The following is a 20,831-nucleotide window of genomic DNA, read 5'->3' as shown; positions in this document are numbered from 1 at the left end:
AAAATAATGGAAAAATATTTAGCCAAAATGTACTGAATTGATTTGGAAAAATGTTAAGTGCTTTTGCTGGGATCCTTACAATGAAAATAGTTCCACATGTGAGTAGAAAGAAATGTGTGTCACCTGCACTGAAAAATGGTTTAAATAAAAATAATTTGGAGAGCCCAAGATCAAGGCACAGCCTTAAAATTCTGTTTCACTATCCTTCATTTGAGGACAAAAATTGAATCATTCAGGGCTTTGCCTCTGTTTCTTGCTATTTTTTTAAACTTCACTTCATTCCTCCAGGACTAATTTTTATTCTGTCTGAGCTTCAGTGCCCAATCAAAGTTTATCCTCAAGTACTATTTTTTGTCCTTGGTCCCTTGGTAGTATATGCATCATTTTAAAAGATTTATATCCCAAGCAATTTCTATTGTCTGTAGCCTATACTTTGCATTCTAAGACTTTTAATGTCATGACGGTGGACAATGAAATAGAACAGAGTCCTGGAAATTAGGATTCCTGGATTTAGTCCAATTCTTCCCAGTTTGGTTTAAATTTGTTTTATCTCCCTAATAGTACAAATACATATACATAAACAAAGGGTTTAAATTTAGCTACAAGGGAAATCTGACCATGCTTCAAACTCTCATCAAACCACTATCTCCAAAAACTTGAAGGTGAGTTCCCAATTTAAATACGGCTTGGAACAGATCACTTGCAAGCAAGTGGATGAATTTTCAAAAGCTCTATACCGAGGTGTTAAAACTGTATCTCATGAAAATATTGGTGGGTCTTGCTAATGATAACCTGGAATGGGAGATGGTGACGTGCTAAACTGGTGTGCTCAGGTCCATCAAACAATGGTTTTACCTGAATACTTACTGGGTGCAGACCACTGTACTACGTTCTAGGGAGAGTACAATGCAGTAGAGTTGGTAGACATGATTCCCTGCCCTCCAGTAGCTTACCATCTAGATGGCGAGAGAGTCATTATAATAAATTACAGATACGAGAAGCAGTAGAGTATAAGTGTACATAAGTGTTGAGGGGGAGGTGCATCAAAGTGCCCACAAGGAGTTTAAAAATCTAGCAGAGGAGACACACAATGATTAACAGGAGGAAAAAGAGAAAGGAGAGATGGTTACAAAAATGTGGAAGGGAGCAGGGGCCTAGGAATCAGATGACCTGGGTTCCGTTCATGGCTCTGCCAGTTGTCTGTTGTGTGACCTTGGGCAAGTCACTTCACTTCTACGTGCCTCAGTTATCTCATCTGTAAAATAGGCATTAAGACCGTGAGCTCCACGTGGGTCATGGACTGTGTCCAACCTTTTATCTACCGCAGATCTTAGTATGGTGCCTGGCACATGGTAAGCGCTTAAGCAAATACCATTAAAACAATAAATAAATGCTCTAAGAATACTGGATGTAAAGTGATGTGCAAAACAATGCTGTGGATGGATGAATCCTGAGGTGTTATTTGGGAAGGCTGATGATCTTCTTTATGCCTAACCCAAATTTCTCCTGATTTAGTAACAACCCATTTCCTTTTGTTTTGTCCTTGATGGACATGGGCACAGAATATTATCGGTCAACATCCTACTCATAGAAGTCCTTTGTATTCTTGAAGACACTATTAAATAGAATATAGGTTTTCCATGATAAAACTATAAGCCCGTCACTGGGCAGGGATTGTCTCTATCTGTTGCCAAATTGTACATTCCAAGTGCTTAGTACAGTGCTCTGCACATAGTAAGCGCTCAATAAATACTATTGAATATATATATATTAAACTTCAGACAATTATCAAGTTTTTTTATTGGACCAATTCAGGTTTCAAGTTTTAAAACGTGTTCAATTTTCGCTTTTATTTTTGTGATTCACAAACACCATCTACGCTGCAGATATTTCTACAATAATATTACCTCTGGTGTCTCATACAACTGGTAAGGTAAACAGCCCACCTGTGAGGGAATATACCAACCTTCTCAACATGCTCATAACCCGTAGATTAATCTCCCCATGACATTGACTATTGCAGATAGGCAGGGCTAAAAGTCAGGAGAACAGTTAGAGGGTGGTGGGTAGGGGGGAGGTGGTCAGGGAGACTGCCTTTGACTGAGGCTAAGGTTACAGCTAAAATTGAAAGAATGATTATACAGTATAGTACCGTGCAGTCTGGTACAGTACAAAAGGAATGTGGTGAGGATGGGGGGGAGGACAAATTTAGAGAATTCCTTACTGTGTGCAGACCACTGTAATTAAATGCTTGGGAGAGTACAATACAACAATAAACAGACACAGTCTCACAGTCTAGAGGTCGAGCTTACAGTCTAGAGGGAATAGTGTCTGGAAACAGGTGCAGGCAGGGCAGGATGAAGAGGCGGGAGCCAGAAAGGGAACTAACTTACTTGCAGCAGTGAGACATATTGTCACCAAACAATAGAGGTTGCATCCCCAAGAGTACACATAATGATGGGGATGGGGATAACCCTGGCTACCCCTGTATTGTAGGATACAGAAAATGTACACTTAAGCACTCACTGAAGTGAGGGAGGACCATTGCAATTTTGAGAATTATTAATAATTGTACCAAGCCAGGACAAATGGTCATTTGTTTCAGATGTAATTTTTAGCTTTCCTGGGCAAAAAAAGTAAAAAATCTATTTTAAAATCCTGACTTAAGGCCTTTGGAAATATGTGGACTGCTACTCTGAGTAATGCAAGGAGTATTGTTTTGACTAGGAACACAGATAAAAAAACCACACAGTATATTAGATGATTTAATCGGAAATGTACTGAAGCCACAATTTATCTTAGAAAAGACTACCCCATATCTGCCATTGCATAGTTTCTTCACTGCCTTTTTTCTAGATCCCCTCCTCTATACAGTCGTCATATTGTTCCCTTTTGAGAAACCAAAGAATGGTATAAATTTTGTACCCCAACGCCCCAACCACTATAAATTCTCCTTTCCGGGCCTCTCAGATGCAAGGATGTGATCTATGCACAGTTGAGATGAGAATTTAATGCAAGGCCTTGAAAAATCCTAAATCTTTTTCAACTCACGGAATAAAACACTAAAGAAACTTGGATCCAAACAAGGGTTTAAAAAAATATTTTTAACTTTAGTAGCTAAGACCGAAATAAAACTTGTAAAGGACCAGCAAAAGCAGCTAAGTTGTGTAGGCTCTACACTTAACCCAGAGGGAATCGGCCCAGGATTTAATGGGTACTGTGCCATCAACTATCATTTTTATAAGTGCATTTCTTCAAATTGTATACGAATTCAAAAGAAACTAAGCCTGATTTTGATACCTACTGTTTTATCTGCAATATAAAATTGTCCCATGTCATAGAATGTAATATGTTTTTTTCAAGGACTAAATAACTAGTGGTGCTAACCTTATGCTATATCAGATTACATAAATATCGAACTCCGGGGATTTTAGTAAGCATGCTTGGATTAGGGTTTAAATATGCTTTATACATAGTTTCTCATACCTCTTGCTGTTGATCTCTTACTCTCATCCTTCCTCCCGCCTGAAACCCACCTCCCCTTTCACATCGGACAGACCAGCACTCTCCACATCTTTAAAGAGCTACTAAAATTACATCTCCTCCAGGAAGCTTTTCCTGACTACTCTCTCCTCTCCCCATCATTTTCCCTCCCTACTCTATGCACTTGGGCATTCACCCCAACCCCCATCCCTAGAGCACTTATGAACATATACTGATACTCTGTTGCCTCCCCCCACCTATAATTTAATATCCATCTTGTAAGCTTCTTGGGGGCAGGGATCATGTCTATTAATTCTACTGTGCTCTCTCAAGCGTTTAGTGCTCTGAAACCCAGTAAGCAATGAGTATATACCACTGATTGGTTGACATGACAATCTCTCCATTAGGGAGGTTCTTATGCACATAGATGGCTTTTTTGCACAGGTATGCGGTATTTGTAAAACGAACCATGGGGATATTAATCAGTGAATTAACAAAGACAAAAATAAAGATAGTGGCATCTGTTAAGCGCTTACTACGTGCCAGTCACTGAACCAAGCACTGGGGTAGGTGCAAGATCATAATAATAATAACAATTCTAGTATTTTTTAAGTGCTCACTATGTGCCAGGCACATCTAGTCAGACACCAACTCTGTCCCATTTGGGTTCACAGTCTAAGTTTGAGGGACAGCAGGTATTTAATCCCCATTTTACAGATGAGGACAATGAGGCACAGAGAAGTTAATCAATCAAGGGTACTTACTGAGCACTTACTGTGTACAGAGGACTGTAGTATGTGAAGTGTTTTGCCCAAGGTCACACAACAGGCAAGTGGCAGAGAGAGCTCATTGTGGGCAGGGAATGTGTCCACCAACGCTGTTATATCGTACTCTCTCTGGTGCTTGGTACGGTGGTGGGATTCGAACCCAAGTCCTCTGACGCCTAGACCCAAGCTCTTTCCACTAGGCGGCGCTGCTTCTCAGTACTGAATGAACAACTACTGGGGGGGCAGGGGGCAGATCCTCTACTAGTGCCTGGAGGAGCTGCAAAGAAGACCACCCTGTCCTTGTCAAAGTGGCAGCTTCTGCTTGCAGTGGATTTAGAAATCTTGACTAAGACGGAGCCTGGAAAAGGCTCACTGAGTGACAAGTAGTGAGAATGGTATATACATTTGAAAAGATAGGTAACATTTTTTACAAGAACTTCTCTTGCTCAAGTTGTAGCTTCATTTTGTATGCTTTCCACCACTCTAAATCCATCAGGCTAAGCTGCATACACAATGAGCTAGAAGCAGAAGGAAAATCTGACAGTACATGAATAAAAAATGACCCTTTCATTTGCTTTTCTACAGGTTGGCATTCCTATATTATGAGAGTATGAGAGTTACATGAAAACCTGAATAAGCATGGTAACATACATAGTGTTGTACATACATACGTAGTTAACATACATATTGCCGTGTAGAAGTTGATATCAAATATTAATTTATATCAAATATTATACACATAGGGAAAAACATGCATAAAAACACTAAAATCTTCACCAGCAACCACAAAAATAGTACTTTCATCAAGTATACTTGACAACTGCTTTGCCTGTCAAATAGTGGTCAGGTACTAACTCAAAGAAAACCAAGAGACCCTTCTACCAGTGAAGCATTATTCATCATCAAGACCTTTAAAACCCATATGGGTGAGTGGATCTGTGTCATGTGGCGTAAATGGAACAAATTCAAAATGCAAATGGACGCTGTCCTCGTGGAGTTTACAATCTGAGACAGACCATACAGACACACAAAGGCATTTCTGTTCAACCCAGAAGTCAAACATCACCCCATTAAGAAGACCTTCCCTTCATGATGGCTACTAGAACTTTTCTTTACCAGTAAACCTCATAAAGCTAATAGGAGCACCATGTAATCCCCAAATGTTCAATTTGCTTGCAGTATGTTACCCCTAAAGCCATGGGAACAGAGGATCCGAATCAGCATGAGAAGCAGCACGGACTAGTGGAAAGAGCATGAGCCTGGGAATCAGAGGATCTTGGGTTCTAATCCTGACTCTCCCACTCGTCTGAGGTGTGACCTTGGGCAAGTCACTTCCCTCTCTGTCACCTCATCTGTAAAATGGGGATTAAAGCTGTGATCAAAATAAAACGTGCTCTATAAAAGCATGAAGTCTAATGGGTTGAATCAGAAAGGTAAACTTATTAAATCATACGCATAACACACTAGGCTGTACGTTCCTCGAAGGCAGGGATTGTGTCTACCATGTGTATTGTGGTCTCCCAAGTGATTAGTGCTCTGCACAAAGTAAGCAAGCACTCAAATACCAATGATGGATGATTTTTCATTTTAAAAACTAACTTCATGAGTTATCCGTAATATCTCATTTCCATTTTGAAGTTACTTAAATCAGTCTAATGAATCAACAACTCTTCGGCATTAGCACGTATAATCAAGAGGAAGAAGTCATCCCAGCAATGAATCGTGGCCTTGATAAACCTATTTCAAAACACATACAGTATTCTGGACACACTCTTTTTACTAACATTCTATATAGCAAATCTGTCGGGATTTTCTGAAAAGGAAGAAGAGGTGAATTAGACCTTAGTGAGTATTCTAGATCTATTAATTGGAAATAAAGTGCCTCATTCCATTGAGCTATTTTAATTTTTCAAAGGTGAAAATTTACAATTGCTTTCTTCCACTTACTTCTTTGTACCTTACAGTAATATACATGTGGTACAAAGTTTTTAAATCCAAATCTCCAAGTTAAGGTGGGCAAAAGAGCTTCAATTTTTGCTTCCCAGGTCTCTCTAACAAAGGTAGTATTGACGCATGACATGAATTTGTAACGAGCTTTATTTATTATATGAACGTAAAGGGGGAAATGATTTCTGAAATAGAAAATAAAGATCTATTATGTGGTTTCATGTTGAATATTTTTTCTACGTTAAATTTCAAAGTTAAATAACATTTCAATTTATTACGCTCTACAAAGGAATTGATTTAGTTCCTTTTAGAAGCAATGAATTATAGATGAAAAAAGTATCATATGAATTTTGGTTTTATAATCACAAAAAGAGAACAATAGTTTCACATAAACCTGCATATGTGTTATATTGTACAGGGTATGAAGTATCAATAGTAGCGTCTGCCTTAATCTGAACAAAAATAGAAAAACAAAATACTCTTTTACATTAGCTTTGATGAGGATGATGATGATGGCATTTGTTAAGCGCCTACTATGTGCCAAGCACTGTTCTAAGCACTGGAATAGATACAAGGCAATCAGGTCGTCCCACGTGGGGCTCACAGTTTTAACCCCCATTTTACAGATTATGTAACTGAGGTCCAGAGAAGTGAAGTGACTTGCCCAAAGTCACACAGCTGACGAGTGACAGAGCCGGAATTAGAACCCATAACCTCTGACTCCCAAGCCTGTGCTCTTTCCACTATGCCACACTGCTCCTCCAAGTTTTAAAACAAAGAAACTTACTTCAAAATCAGAACCTCCTTCACTATCAGTGACTATCAAGTGCTATACCAACAGTGATTTAACACACTAGAGAGCGGTAGAAAAGACAGGGCCTAATGGGTAAACAGCATTACAAAGCACTAAGAAATGGGGACTTAAAACTGATAGCTCTAATAACAGAATAATCATCAGTTTCTGTTCTCTTTTAACAGTGGATACCTTGCGAATCACCTGAAAGAAACCCATCAACCCTTCCTGGAAGAACACAGAAATTGTACGGTACTTTCTAAGGTCACTAAATAGAGCCAATATTGCCATGTAAAAAAAGACACAGTATTAAAATCCATTTAAAAACCCAAACAGGCATTCTGCTAGAGGTTCGGAAAAGTGCAAAAATGAAACAAAAGCGTGGCCATTCATTGTTTAATAAGTCAGGTTTTGTCTACAGAAGGAAAACAAAGCAAAAACCTAAAGCAATTATAGAAGGTACAGATACTATACTATCCCTATCTATGGAAAATGTTGAGGATGATCCGTGTTACTGAGTATTCTGCATAACATCACTTAGATTAAAGGGTACCGCAAAATTGGTGTTCTACGGGGGTCTTCGCAAAAATGATATTTCTATCAAATGAAGTTTTCATATTTGTACGATAAAGGAATTGCTTTTAACAATCAACTTTCTTTTTCCTATACATCCTGGCAGTACTTGGAAGAACACACATTAACTGGTGTATGTGTATGCAATAATCACTTATTAGGTATACATTCTTCCTATGAAAAGGCCAATATCCTAAAAGTTTCATGAAGTTCTTCGTGTTTTTCTCCTAAACTCTCCATGTCAAAAAAAGCATCTAAAGCCAATAAAATGTGAATATTTTTCATGTCAAGCAGACATTTTCTGACAGGTGTGCACCCTCAGTGAATGTTTACAGCTTGTTTAGCAATAGATGGCTGGAAAAAACAGTTTATAATGGAAACATTGACACAGCCTCAACCAAAATACCTATACTGTGCAGCAGAACTAATGGGACTGTTAGAATATCCCCAGCCACAGAATGATGTAAGAACACATTTAAAGACCATCAGATTCTACTGAAAGTAGGATCAGAGGACATTTTGTTAAAACAGATGCCCGAAGGTGTGTCTTATAAAAACTATAGTCCAGTTCTTAGAAGAATCATAGTAGGAAATGTTTTGATCCTTCTGAAAGACAATTTTGCTATTTTTTCAGCAAGAAGCTATGAAAAAAAATATTCCTAGAGAGTACATACTCTGATAATTTACAAACTGAATCCCTCTTTTATAGCAACTTAGCAAACTTTAGGTTTAGTCTCCTTCATACATTATCTTATGCTTTCAGGATATATGCTTTTTACATTACTGTTTTCTTTTTTTATTTGAATAGTAACTTAGGACTTAGTGCCAGGTTAGATGTTTTGAAGGCTGCTTATAATACATTTTATATTTTGAAATCTGTTTAAACTACGGAAGAAATAAAATAAGTTGGGTTAGGATTGGCTGATGACAGCTGCTATCAATCATTCATATTTACTGAGTGCTTTGTGTGCACTTGGGAGAGTACTGTCTAACAGAGTTGGTAGACAGGTTCCCTACCTACAAGGAGCTTAGTGTCCCATCTACCTCAATCTATTTCATATACAAAGCATAAATAGGACAAAAAGGATTTGTTTATTTTATTATACTCAAAATTTATATCAAACCAAAAATGGATATAGACCAGGAGGGATTCACAAAATAGAGTAAACAGGAAATGACCCCCTTTGCCTATATACATTTTCCTTATGAGCACCTTTTTGGTTTCAAAGCTCTCATTACTCAGATTTCTGGAAGAAACTTTTACTTCCTTTTACTCAAGGCCGATAAACTTGGCAGCTACCACTTCAATTCCGTCCAAAAGAAGTGTAATGAGCTCCATTTTAGCTCTCTGATGTTTGAAGATTCTTCTTTAAGCCTAGCAAAAGACAAGGACATGCTCTGAAGATGTATCACAGGATTTGAAGAAACTGTCCACTCAGACAATGAGAAACCAAACTAACAGCTAGTTGTACCTGTACTCTATTGTGTTTCCAAATACAATCAGCCCTCTGGGTTCATGAGGTTACATTCCACGAAAATTGATATTGGTGTAAATCACTGAAGTCAGTGGAGGAAAAAGGGTTAGATTCCCACATCAAAATGATTTGATCCCGATAGAATGGGATGTGCAGAATTAAATCTAGTAGGAAACTAAGGTTATTGTGAATTGATGTTCTGTAGGAGAGGTAGTTTTGCAAAAGGGAAAAGAACTTCGGAAAAATTTATGTGCTGAATATTGTTTGCAATGGAACAGGCTCGAGCCACGTTGAAAGGTATCAGTGCTGTGGAAACCTATCGTGAAACTAGCATTTCTGAAGTTTAAAGTTTTGAAAAACAAAAGTAACTGCTGCAAATGCCGAGCTTGTGAACTCACAGAGTGGCAGCGTAAAAGCAAAACCACAGTAGAAAAGCCTGATCAGTTGAGCCAACTGTAATAACTCTGTATTAGATATGTATAACTATGATGCACAAATATGTAGAATATATAAACACTGCAATGTTACATGATATTTTATATTTTCATCTTGTTTGATTAGAACCTTTACATTTACAAGTTATAGTATTACTTTCAATTTTGTTCAACATATCCTCCACCTTTTAATTACATTCTTTAATTACAAATTCCACAAGACATTTTTAAGTCTAAATTTTATGGCATGTTTGGGTTAGTTTTCTGGTCAAATGCATATTCAGTTTTTCCCCATAGAACTTTTTTTTTCATTTGCACCATATGGCAACGTCTTAAATAATAGTTATGGAAGTCAGGGATAGCAATATTCAAAGATATGCTTTTTAGGTACGTTTTCTTGCTCCTGAAATAGCTACCTTTGGAACTGTTTTAGGCATAAAGCAGGCATTTCAAACTACATAATACCAACACTACCTAATTCCCCAAAAATATTTCCATCAACGAAAGACATTGCTTGAACTAACTTCAAAAATCCATCTCTCTCTCAATGTTTTCTCCTTTCCAATTTTCTAATGTGGAAACAAGAGCATTACTGATTAATATTAATCAAGAGTTATGGTATACTACTGACACTTTATGAGCAAGTGCAAAGAGTTCAATAGCATAGTTAGCATTTTTGAAAATAGCCAAGGTAAAATCACATAAGTAAAACAATGTAGTTTCATTTGGACTAGTGATTTTCCTTTCCTTCTGGGCTAGTGAGATCCAATAATTTTAATGTCGCATATCTCCACAGAAGAAGCACGGCTTAGTGGTTAGAGCGCGGGCCTGGAAGTCAGAAGGACCTGGATCCTAATCCCTGCTCCGCCACATGTCTGCCGTGTGTCCTCCGGCAAGTCTCCTCTCTTCTTTGTGCCTCAGTTACCACATCGGTAAAATGGGGATTAAACTGGTAGCCCTATGTGGGACGGGGTCTGTGTCCAGCCCAATGAGCTTCTATCTACCACAGCGCTTAGTACAGTGCCTGTCACATAGTAATCACATAACAAAAACCATTAAAAAAAACTCCAAAACAGAGCACCAGAGCATAAAGTCATTTTAAAACACTGAAGTCCTCAAGAAGAGTGCCAACCAGTATGTACCCACCACTGGGAATGACAGTTTGAATTTGCAGCAGTATCTGCCCCAGTTAAGAAAACACTTAGGTTTAAATTAGAGCAAATTTAAAAAAACTAGGTCCTGCAAATCTTTAAAATCCAACAATTTTGCAGATGAAGCATATATGGCATGCACTTGGCAGTTTTATTTTAAAATAAAACAAATGATATTTCCTGATGGGAAAAGTTTGTCTCTGCTAATTAGAGAGCGAAACACTCTGCGATAAAATTTCTCACAAGGAAAGTTCAATTTTGGAAAAACATAATATTTTATAAAGACACAAATGGCAATACCAACTACAGAGACAACAGGGGCCAACTAACTCCTCTCAGAGAATTCCCAAAGCAGAATTCTTAACCAGCTATTCAACACAAATGTTTCAGTGTACTGAGGCTAACACAATTTTCTGGTTTAATTTATGTTTCATGCACTAATGTGAAGACTTTCATTGCAATTCTCATCATATAAAGGTGAAAGAGCATGGCCTCGTGGACAGAGCACAGGCCTGGGAGTCAGAAGGATCTGGGTTCTAATCCCAGCTCTGCCACTTGTCTGCTGTGTGACCTTGGGCAGGTCACTTCACTTCTCTGTGCTTCAGTTATCTTCTTCATGTCTCAGTTACCTTGTCTGTAACATGGGGATTATGACTGTGAGTCCTATATGGGACAGGGAGGGAGCAATGGGAATAAGAGAATCCATTTTGAGTACAGGGAGATAAAAATATGTTGGATGACCCCCCCCCCCTCTCATACACACTTCCTGGAAAATCTAACAACTAGTAGAGAAATGTCTTGGGATCTAATGAGGCAACGGAATGTAGCAATACTTCAATCAATGGTATTTACTGTATTTACTACTTAGCACTGGGCCAGAGTAGTAAAGACTGTTTTATTGTTGATAAACTATAACAAAGTCTAAGAGGGCTTCATCATTCTATGATTATATTGCATATGACTGGAAAAACTAATTTACTCTCATTTCCATTTAACTTGGTAAAAACAACTACATTTTCTATTTTGGGACACAAAATCACCATGGAGAAACTGCAAGTTTTAACAGGTTTAAAGAGACTGCAGAAAACTAAATTTTAGAATTTAAAAATGTAGGTCACGGGCCAATTCCGGAAAGAGAAGCATTTTAAAAGTTGAAATAATCAGATACAAATCAGTCATTTAAGAATATTGAAAAGGGAACCTTAAAAAGACCATAACACATACATGACATTTTAAATCGTGGAGTCGCAACTAATCAAATTCAATGTTGGTGTAGAACAAGAGGGAAAAAAAACCCAGCTGCCTATTAATAATGGTAGAAGTATTATAATCTACAGTAAGTTTCTGCCCTAAATAAAACATACAGGGGAGGAACAGATATATTGTGGTCTTGATCTTAGCCACTAAAACACTTGAAAATAATTTCTTATTCCCTCATCCTCACTAAAGTATGTTTCAAACTGATCAGAAACCTTCAAAGCCAGTCAAGTCATATCCAACACAGATAAAAACACTTTACATGGTACAACACAAGATGTTTTGGAGGAAAACTTCGTTAGATGCATATATTCAAGAATTAATAAATGCAGAAAGGGCCAGAGCTTCCAAAATATTATTGCAGTCTATATAACCTACATAAATTGCAGAATGCCCATGGAGTCAACACCCTGTTCAATGCCAACCGTTTGGACTGTATTATTGGAGAGAATGTAGGGAAAGACAATGTTTTCAGAGTTTTGAAGGGTTCCCAGTGCCCTGGACCCACCTCAGAACTCTTCCTGCTGCCTCACAAATGTTTGTAAAAGTAGTAATAATGATGGCATCTATCAAGTACTTACTATGTGGAAAAGGACTGTGCGCTTAGAGCAGTGCTTGACACGTAGTAAATACTTATCTAATACCATCATCATATCCGCAAGGGGCTGTTTATTCATTCATTCATTCAATAGTATTTATTGAGCGCTTACTATGTGCAGAGCACTGTACTAAGCGCTTGGGATGAACAAGTCGGCAACAGATAGAGACAGTCCCTGCCATTTGACGGGCTTACAGTCTAATCGGGGGAGACGGACAGACAAGAACAGTGGCGATAAATAGAGTCAATGGGAAGAACATCTCGTAAAAACAATGGCAACTAAATAGAATCGAGGCGATGTACAATTCATTAACAAAATAAATAGGGTAACGAAAATATATACAGTTGAGCGGACGAGTACAGTGCTGTGGGGATGGGAAGGGAGAGGTGGAGGAGCAGAGGGAAAAGGGGAAAAAGAGGGTTAAGCTGCGGAGAGGTAAAGGGGGGATGGCAGAGGGAGTAGAGGGAGAAGAGGAGCTCAGTCTGGGAAGGCCTCTTGGAGGAGGTGAGTTTTAAGTAGGGTTTTGAAGAGGGAAAGAGAATCAGTTTGGTGAAGTCTGCCTCTCAGAGTTCTCTTGTAGAGGCAGAACCAAGAGTTCGGATTTTGCTGACAGTAGCACCTGCTGTATTTTCTGTCCCTGCTCTTGCTTGGAATCTAACCTACCACAACATAAGAAGCTCATCAATTCCTTTTGTGGAACAAGGTTTTCTTAGTTGCCAAGGAAAAATTGACAAGACGTCCCTCTGAATCTCCTCACAGCATCTATTTTTAAGGAAACCCAATTTTTTTCCGACCTAACCTTAGTGTGAGACAGGTTACTATACTCCGGATTTGAAGAGGACAAGAGGGAAGAGAAAAATGAAAGGGCAACAGCAAACTGTCTACCTTTTCTCATCTCTCTGCTCAGTAAGAGAGGAATGGGAAGGGAGGAAACAGTGAGGAGGAAGAAATCAAAGTGTTTAAGAATCAGCGGGAGAGGAAAAGAACCCAAGCAAAAAAGCAAGAGAAGCAGTGTGGCTTAGTGGAAAGAGCACGGATCTGGCAGTCAGAGGAACTGGGTTCTCATCCTGGCTCTGCCACTTTCATGCAGTGTGACCTTAGGCAAGTCACTTTACTTCTCTGTGCTTCAGTAAAATCAGGATTAAATATCTGCTCTCCATTCCCCTTCGACTGCACGCCCTGTGTGAGGTAGGGACTGTCTGGCCTGATTATCTTGTTTTCATCTCTATTGCCTTTTTTAAATTTTTCCTTATGGTATCTGTTATGTGCTTACTATGTGCCAGGGACTGTACTAAGTGCTGGGATAGATACAGACGCATCAGGTTGGACACAGTCCCTACCCCATGTAGGGCTGTCTTAATCCCCATTTTACAGATAAGGTAACTGTGGCACAGAGAAGTGAAGGGACTTGCTCAAGGTCACACAGCAGACAAGTCGCGGAGCCAGGATTAGAACCCTGGTCCTTCGATTCCCAGGCCCGTGCTCTATCCAGTAGGCCACGCTGCTCCTCAGTCCTTTGCACACAATAAATCCTTCACACATTCCATTAGTATTAGTAGAAGTAGTCTTAAAAGAAGTCATTTCCTGCACACATTTGAACCCGACAGATGCTGTTAATCATAAAATAAAATCCAACAAGGCTTTAGGGTGCAGGTTAGGTTATCTGCAAGTCCAATACGCTATATTATAGCAAGTCCCAAAGTCTGTGCTTCCAATTTTAATAAATACTTGTTATGTAATCAGTAAGTTTAAATATAGATACTCAACACATTCCAATATACATTCCAAATCCTACAAAAATGCAGCTAGGGGATCCTCAAGAGGATTGGGTCAACCGTATGAGTCCAGGCTTCAAAAGTGGAATGAATTCAGCCTTCCACTTAATAAAACAAGGAACATCACTGTGCTTACAAGTATTGAAACGCATCTCACTAACATATCTTAAGAGGAAAACCTGTTGAGGTTGAAGAACAGAATATTTCCAATTTAATCTAGTAAAAGGAAGGTTTGTATCTGAATTGCAACTTCACACACACCAATGTTTGGAGGGTTGAGAAACATGGAAAATTCATTTCTATATTACAGGAATTTGAGACTCATCTGGGTCTACCATCTGGCTATGCCATATTGAGAATAGCTGCTGAAGAGAAGACCTAGGCAGATTTTGAAGATTTTATATCCCTTTAACAACTCACTCCAATTTCATTTCCAACTTAGAAGCGATTCATGGGTGGAAAACTTTTGGAATACAAATACAGGTCACGAGGGAACCGATCTAATGGCCAAGCCTACTGAGAATCCACGGCTCCCATGCCCTTTATGGGCACGAGGCAGCCGGACGAACAGAAGCAGCTGGGCAACTTACAACACTCGGAAGGTTGTGGCAGTTTGGGCCACGGCGGTCCAGACAGGAATCGTGACATATCTCTTAGGATCAAGAGAAAAGGAAATCGTCACAGTCTCAATCCCCATTTTACAGATGAGGAAACCGAGGCCTAGAGAAGTGAAATGACTTGGCCAAGGTCACACGGCAGGTGAGTGGTGAGGCCGGGATCAGAAGCCAGGTGCTTCTGACTCCCAGGCTCCCGGTCTATGCACTAGGCGACGTTGCTCTTCTCCTATTAAGGCTAGATTATTGTATCAGCAGGCTCCCCACTTGTTTTCCCGCTTTTGTCTCTCCGGCGCACTGCTGAACGGATTAGCTTGCCGAAGAACTACTAGTGTCACAGTCCTCATGCCCCTTTACCCCTTTCCCTCTCCCTCCACTATCAAGCAGAAACTCCTGATCATTGGCTTCAGGGCGCTTCACTGGCTTTCTCCTTCACATTTGGTAACTGCTTAATAACCGCTGTGATCGACTGAATGATTTGAAATCATTTTTCTTCATCGAGAAAAAATTGGGTTTGGAGTTAAAGGGCTTTGAATAAATTACGCTAATTGGAATAAAATATAATCAATGAGAATCTATCTGAATATTCAGAGAACACAGGTCAGCTGTTCTACTAATTTAGGCTCTATATGAGTGTACTTTAATCAGATGAAGAAATCTGTAATTATTTTGAATTGATGTTTACAAGTAATGATTCTTCAAAACAGTCTACTGGTTTTTATGACAGCCAATTCATGTCATAACTTTTCCGTTTTCAAAAACAAAAAAATAATCGGATTCAACTAAGGGTGGGAACAACTTTTGGTTTTTAAAGCACTGATTAAATCCTCACATTTTTATGTGGCACAGAGTGATAATGCCCATTATCATGGAATTTTTATCTGAAAAAGAACTGGCGTGGCCTAGGGAAAGAGCACGGGTCCGGCAGTCAGAGGATCTGGGCTCTAATCCCGGCTCCGCCACTTGTCTGCTGTGTGACGTTGGGCAGGTCACTTCACTTCTCTGGGCCTCACTTACCTCACCTGCAGAATGGAGATTAAGACTATGAGTTCCATGTGGGACATGGACTGTATCCAACCTAATTAGCTTCTATCTATCCCAGCACTTGGTACAGTTCCTGGCATATAGTGAACGCTTAACAAATACCATAAAAAAGGCAGGTAAAGGAGAGAACATTGGCTGATGATACAGCTCTCCAAAGTTGCCATGTCTTGCCTTGTTTTATGAGGTTGGGTCGTCCCCGACCCAGGGCGACTCTATGGACACATCTCCCCCCTCTCTGTCCACAATCGTTCTGTCAGTGTATCCATAGAGTTTTCTTGGTAAAAATACAGAAGTGGTTTACCATTGCCTTCTTACACTCAGTAAAGTTGAGTCTCCGCCCTCGACTCTCTCTCATGCCGCTGCTGCCCAGCACAGATGAGTTTTGATTTGTAGCAGATTGCTTTCCACTCGCTAGCCACTGCCTAAACTAGGAATGGAATGGGTATGCCTCTGCTTGACTCCCCCTCCCGTAGTCGAGACTGGTAGAGTACTGGAAACTCTCCAGGTGCCACCCTGAGAGAAGGTGCCATGGATACAGTTTATTTTCAGGTTGAGGGTGCCGCGGGGGAGAGAACAAATAAGGTCTGGAGAGCCCAGGGTGCTGCAGGGCTGACTCCTGAACCCCTATAACTCTCCCACCACTTTTCCCAGTGCCCCTGCATATCACTTTAATTTCTCAATGCTGTGGACTTGCTGCAGTTTGGCATTAGCTATACTATACTAAACTACACTTTATAATATTAATAATAATGGTGCTTGTTAAGTGCCATGTGCCAAGCACTTTTCTAAGCACTGGGGTAGATACAAGGTAATCAGGTTGTCCCACGTGGGGCTCACAGTCTTAATCCCCATTTTACAGATGAGGTAACTGAAGCACAGAGAAGTTACTTGGCCAAAGTCACACAGCAGATAAGTGGCGGAGCTGGGATTAGAACTCACAACCTCTGACTCCCAAACCCATGCTCTTTCCACTAAGCCACGCTGTACTGTCTCTACCTCAGAGCTCAGCAGAGTGCTTGGCACACATTAAGCCCTGAAATACCACAATTTTTATTATTCTTATTCTTCTGGCTGACTGGAAAGAATAGAAATTCATAGTAATCAAATGTGGCATACTCAGTTCTCCTAAAATGGGGGATTTGTATTCTCCCAAAAGGCCATATTTAGTACTCATGATGTCTTGACATCACGCTTATGCACACGAGCCTTTCTTCCGAGATCAGGGCATCGTGAGCCCAAACGGACTTGCGTTGCCAAATGAACATTCCCTAACAAACAATGTGTTCGGGCAGAACTGATGTAATTTTCCTCATGATTCTTATATTCCATGAAGGATCTACAGTGCCAATCACCAAAACCACCTAACCGTTTTCTGATGCTATGCCTACTATTTAGTAATTCTGCAATTAAGCTTGACACAGCCGTTACATCCATGTTTTGGAAAAGAAAATTAAGGAACAGGGAGGCAATACGAATTGTTCAACACAAGTATTAGCCACTTTCAGAAAGTATTAGCCACTTTCAGAATCAGAAATAGATCTATGTGTCTAATTTTTCCTTTTCATTCTCTATTTCAATCTTGATTCCTTTTTTAATACGAAACATTATAGCTGGGTGACACCAAATAATGAGAATAACTCCTAATAGTGAGAAATATTATGCAAGGGGTTTGGATGGTGCTAAGTTAGGAGAGAAATGGGTGAAAAAACGGTTCCAAATATTTTATGTTACTTTCTACAGCAATCAGGAACAGTATGATTGACAGGCAAGACTGGAGTACTTTGCTCCCAGGTTCACCCGAGAGCAAGTCCCAAACCTGTAAGACCTGACGCTACTTGAGAATCGAGTGCTCAGTTCAAATGACCTGATCAGAACTGCATCCAGAAATGTCAACCTCATGTCTTTGATGACTGATTTATCCAAAGGCAAGGCAGCACACTGGCTTCCCTTCGACTGTTTTGACAATACGCCTCGTGTGCTGTGGGGGTAGGGACTCTTTCTAGGGCACGAAAAAGACTCAAATTGAGTCAGGGCTTTCACGGGGACCTAATAAGAGAGAGCAGTGAAGACTGGTTAAAATCACTAGGGAACAGATTTGGCTACAACTGTAGCTTCATAAATCAAGCTAGTAACTACATCCTCAAGAGAAAAATCTGCTGCTATTAAAGTCACACAGATGCCTACTCTGAATGAGATTTAAAGGGTGAATCACAGCCCCAAGGCATAACCAAAAGCTTGGTTGCAACAGTTACAATAATACCTGGGAGGACAGCAACTGTTATCGAGGCTCCATCAAGGGTAGGGGGGAGAGAGGGAGGTAGTTTTTGTCACACTTGTTATCTAACCCACTGTTCCTCCAGTAGTGCAAAATGCCCAGAGTTCCTAGCTGACGCCCTTCAAATCTCCAACTATGGTAGCAGAAATCATTCTTTACCATTCTCAAATCAGACATGTGTGATTCCTGAGGAATGTGTGGAAGACTGTGACTGGATGCAGGGATTTGCAAAAGGGAGCTGAACTCACTCTCTTGGCTTTCATCTCAGTTGCCCTCCTCATAGAATATAGAAAATCACTTGGCCAGAGAACCGTAATTTCTGGCCATTATATACGGTTAAATGATTGCATAACGTGGGGCAGGGAAACCCTAGACTTATGGCTAGATTCTGAGCTTGGGGTGTCCCTCGTGCCACAATTCTCTCGGCTGATTACATCTGAGGACCGTCCTAAACCAATCAGAGGGAGTGGGGACAGCAACAAGCCCAGTAACAAATGCGCTTGGATATATTCAAATTAGGCAAAACCAAGAGTTCTCACACAATAATGCTTTCTGGTCCTGGAAAGCATTAGATACCTGAAGATGAAACCCTTGATATTACAATGGAGATCTCAGTCATCTAGTCCCAAAAGTGAACCATGAAATAACTGCCTAATCCCCAATAATACTCAAACTAATACTATTTACTAAATACGGCTGACGATACTAGGTAGTCTCTTGACTTTCTGCGTGTTGGTTACAAGCAAACAATTCTTTATATATACATGTAATTCATTCCTCTAAAACCTGGAGAACCTCATTAGTGTGGGGTTTGTTTTTTTAAGAGACATTATCAACACACACTTGCTAAAGTTAAATGCACAATTATGGGCTCCCTGGGGTAGCATAACCATCTTGACCAAAATGAATTCTAAGACTTCTTTGAGGGTGCAAGCACTGGGGTTTTAAGGATTATCTCACTGGGGATTTTCAACTAGCAAATGTGTTATGTCTCTTAAATTGCATAAGAACTGGCTGTCTCTTGTTTACTGCACAGCAATAGCACCTGGCCTAATTTGCACAACAATTACTTAGAACCATTTTGAAAAGCAATGTGTGATTAATTGACTTTGCTTAAGGAATGCAATGTTGTTTCTGCATTGTTGTTCACTTCAACATCATGTCCTCTGGAGCACAGATCCAATTAAAAAAAACAAACAGGGAGGCAAATATTAAGCATAGTACTTTTATATTACACAGCACTTTTAGTTTAGAATTGAATACTACCACCTACTGTCTTGAAAGCACCTGATTTATTCCATCTAGCTATATGATATTACGAGGGCACATATGGAGGCTTGGGGGAGCTCGATTAATCTGATTTGATTTAGGGACACTAAAAATATTGAAATCAGGTAGGCCAAACTAGCCTTTAATGAGTTCATTTTCACAACTGTTACAATAGGATTTCCCAAAGGATGCCAATCTGGCTTTTGGCACTATCCTTGCATGAAGTGGAGCAGAGAAGGAAAATTCCCTCTGCAATAAGACATTATTCACTCAAACTGCTTAAAGACACATACCTGATCCTTAAATCCCATCCAAACGGGAGCAGCATGGCTTCGTGGATAAAGCACAAATCTGGTAACCCAGACGAGCGGAGTTCCAAACCCGGCTCCGCCAATTGCCTACTGTGTGACCTTGGGCAAGTCACTTAACTTCTCAGTGCCTCCAGTTTCCTCAACTGCAAAATGGGGATTCAGTACCCATTCTCTCTCCTACTTAGAATGTGAGCCCCTTGTGGGACAGGGACTCTAACCAGCCTGATTAACTTGTGACTACCCCAGCACTTAGAACAGTGTTTGACATGTAGTAGGCGCATAACAAATACCATAAAAAAAATTACATTGGGACAGAACTCTATTGAAGAATCCCCCCTCCCGGCCCCAAAGCACTTATGTAAATATCTGTAATTTATTTATATTAATGTCTTTCTCCCCTTCTAGTCTGCAAGCTCATTGTGGGCAGGGAATGTATCTGCTTACCGTCATATTGTACTCTCCCCAGTGTTTAGTACAGTGTTTTGCACACGGTAAGCACTCAATAAATACAAATGAATTAGGGAACATCCTTTCTACAGTGCTGGTCTGTTGGGATTGACACCTAGTGTCAGAAGAACATGGTCCTTTGCATTCACCTGGAGGCAATCAAGCAATGAGCACTCTATTGCCATTTCTCCTCAGCATGGGACTCTGAAAAAACAGCACTCCTGCCATGTAGAGTACTGACTGCACTACTGAATCAATCTGATTGTAGTCTGCCCAGAAAGAGGTAACAAATACGTGTTATGCTACGGACTGCTATTTCTTGCCTCATAAAAACTTTTCCTCATTTAAAAAGAGGATGTGCTAGAAAAATACCAAAATTGATTCAACTTCATTGTGACCATTCTTTGTCAATCCTCAATTAGCGAAGCCCTAACTCCTCCTAAACTTCCTGTTTCTTATTGGAAAAAAATATTATTAGTTAATCCCAAAAAGCCTGCTAAATTGTCAAAACTTTAAATATTTACCTCCTTCAGGTGTTATACATTTAGACATCTTGGCTCTTGAATGCCTCAAGCGCATTTATATAATCAAATATGCCTGGGAAATTCTTCTTAATA

The 20,831-nt window shown here is 39.8% G+C and overlaps 1 protein-coding gene and 1 non-coding gene across 3 annotated transcripts in view; both read right to left on the bottom strand.

Moving 5' to 3' along the window:
* The window catches only part of FBXL17 (F-box and leucine rich repeat protein 17), a 390,787-nt gene that overhangs the window by 161,074 nt on the left and 208,882 nt on the right, over positions 1-20,831 (bottom strand). The gene's annotated exons all lie outside the window — the stretch shown is intronic.
* On the bottom strand, positions 16,298-16,435 carry LOC114807767. The gene has a single exon (XR_003755840.1). It is a non-coding gene; the product is annotated as a small nucleolar RNA SNORA7 (small nucleolar RNA).

Source organism: Ornithorhynchus anatinus, chromosome X3, assembly GCF_004115215.2.
Source record: "Ornithorhynchus anatinus isolate Pmale09 chromosome X3, mOrnAna1.pri.v4, whole genome shotgun sequence".
Classification (NCBI taxonomy): Eukaryota; Metazoa; Chordata; class Mammalia; order Monotremata; family Ornithorhynchidae; genus Ornithorhynchus; species Ornithorhynchus anatinus.
This window is presented reverse-complemented; position numbering and strand designations above follow the sequence as displayed.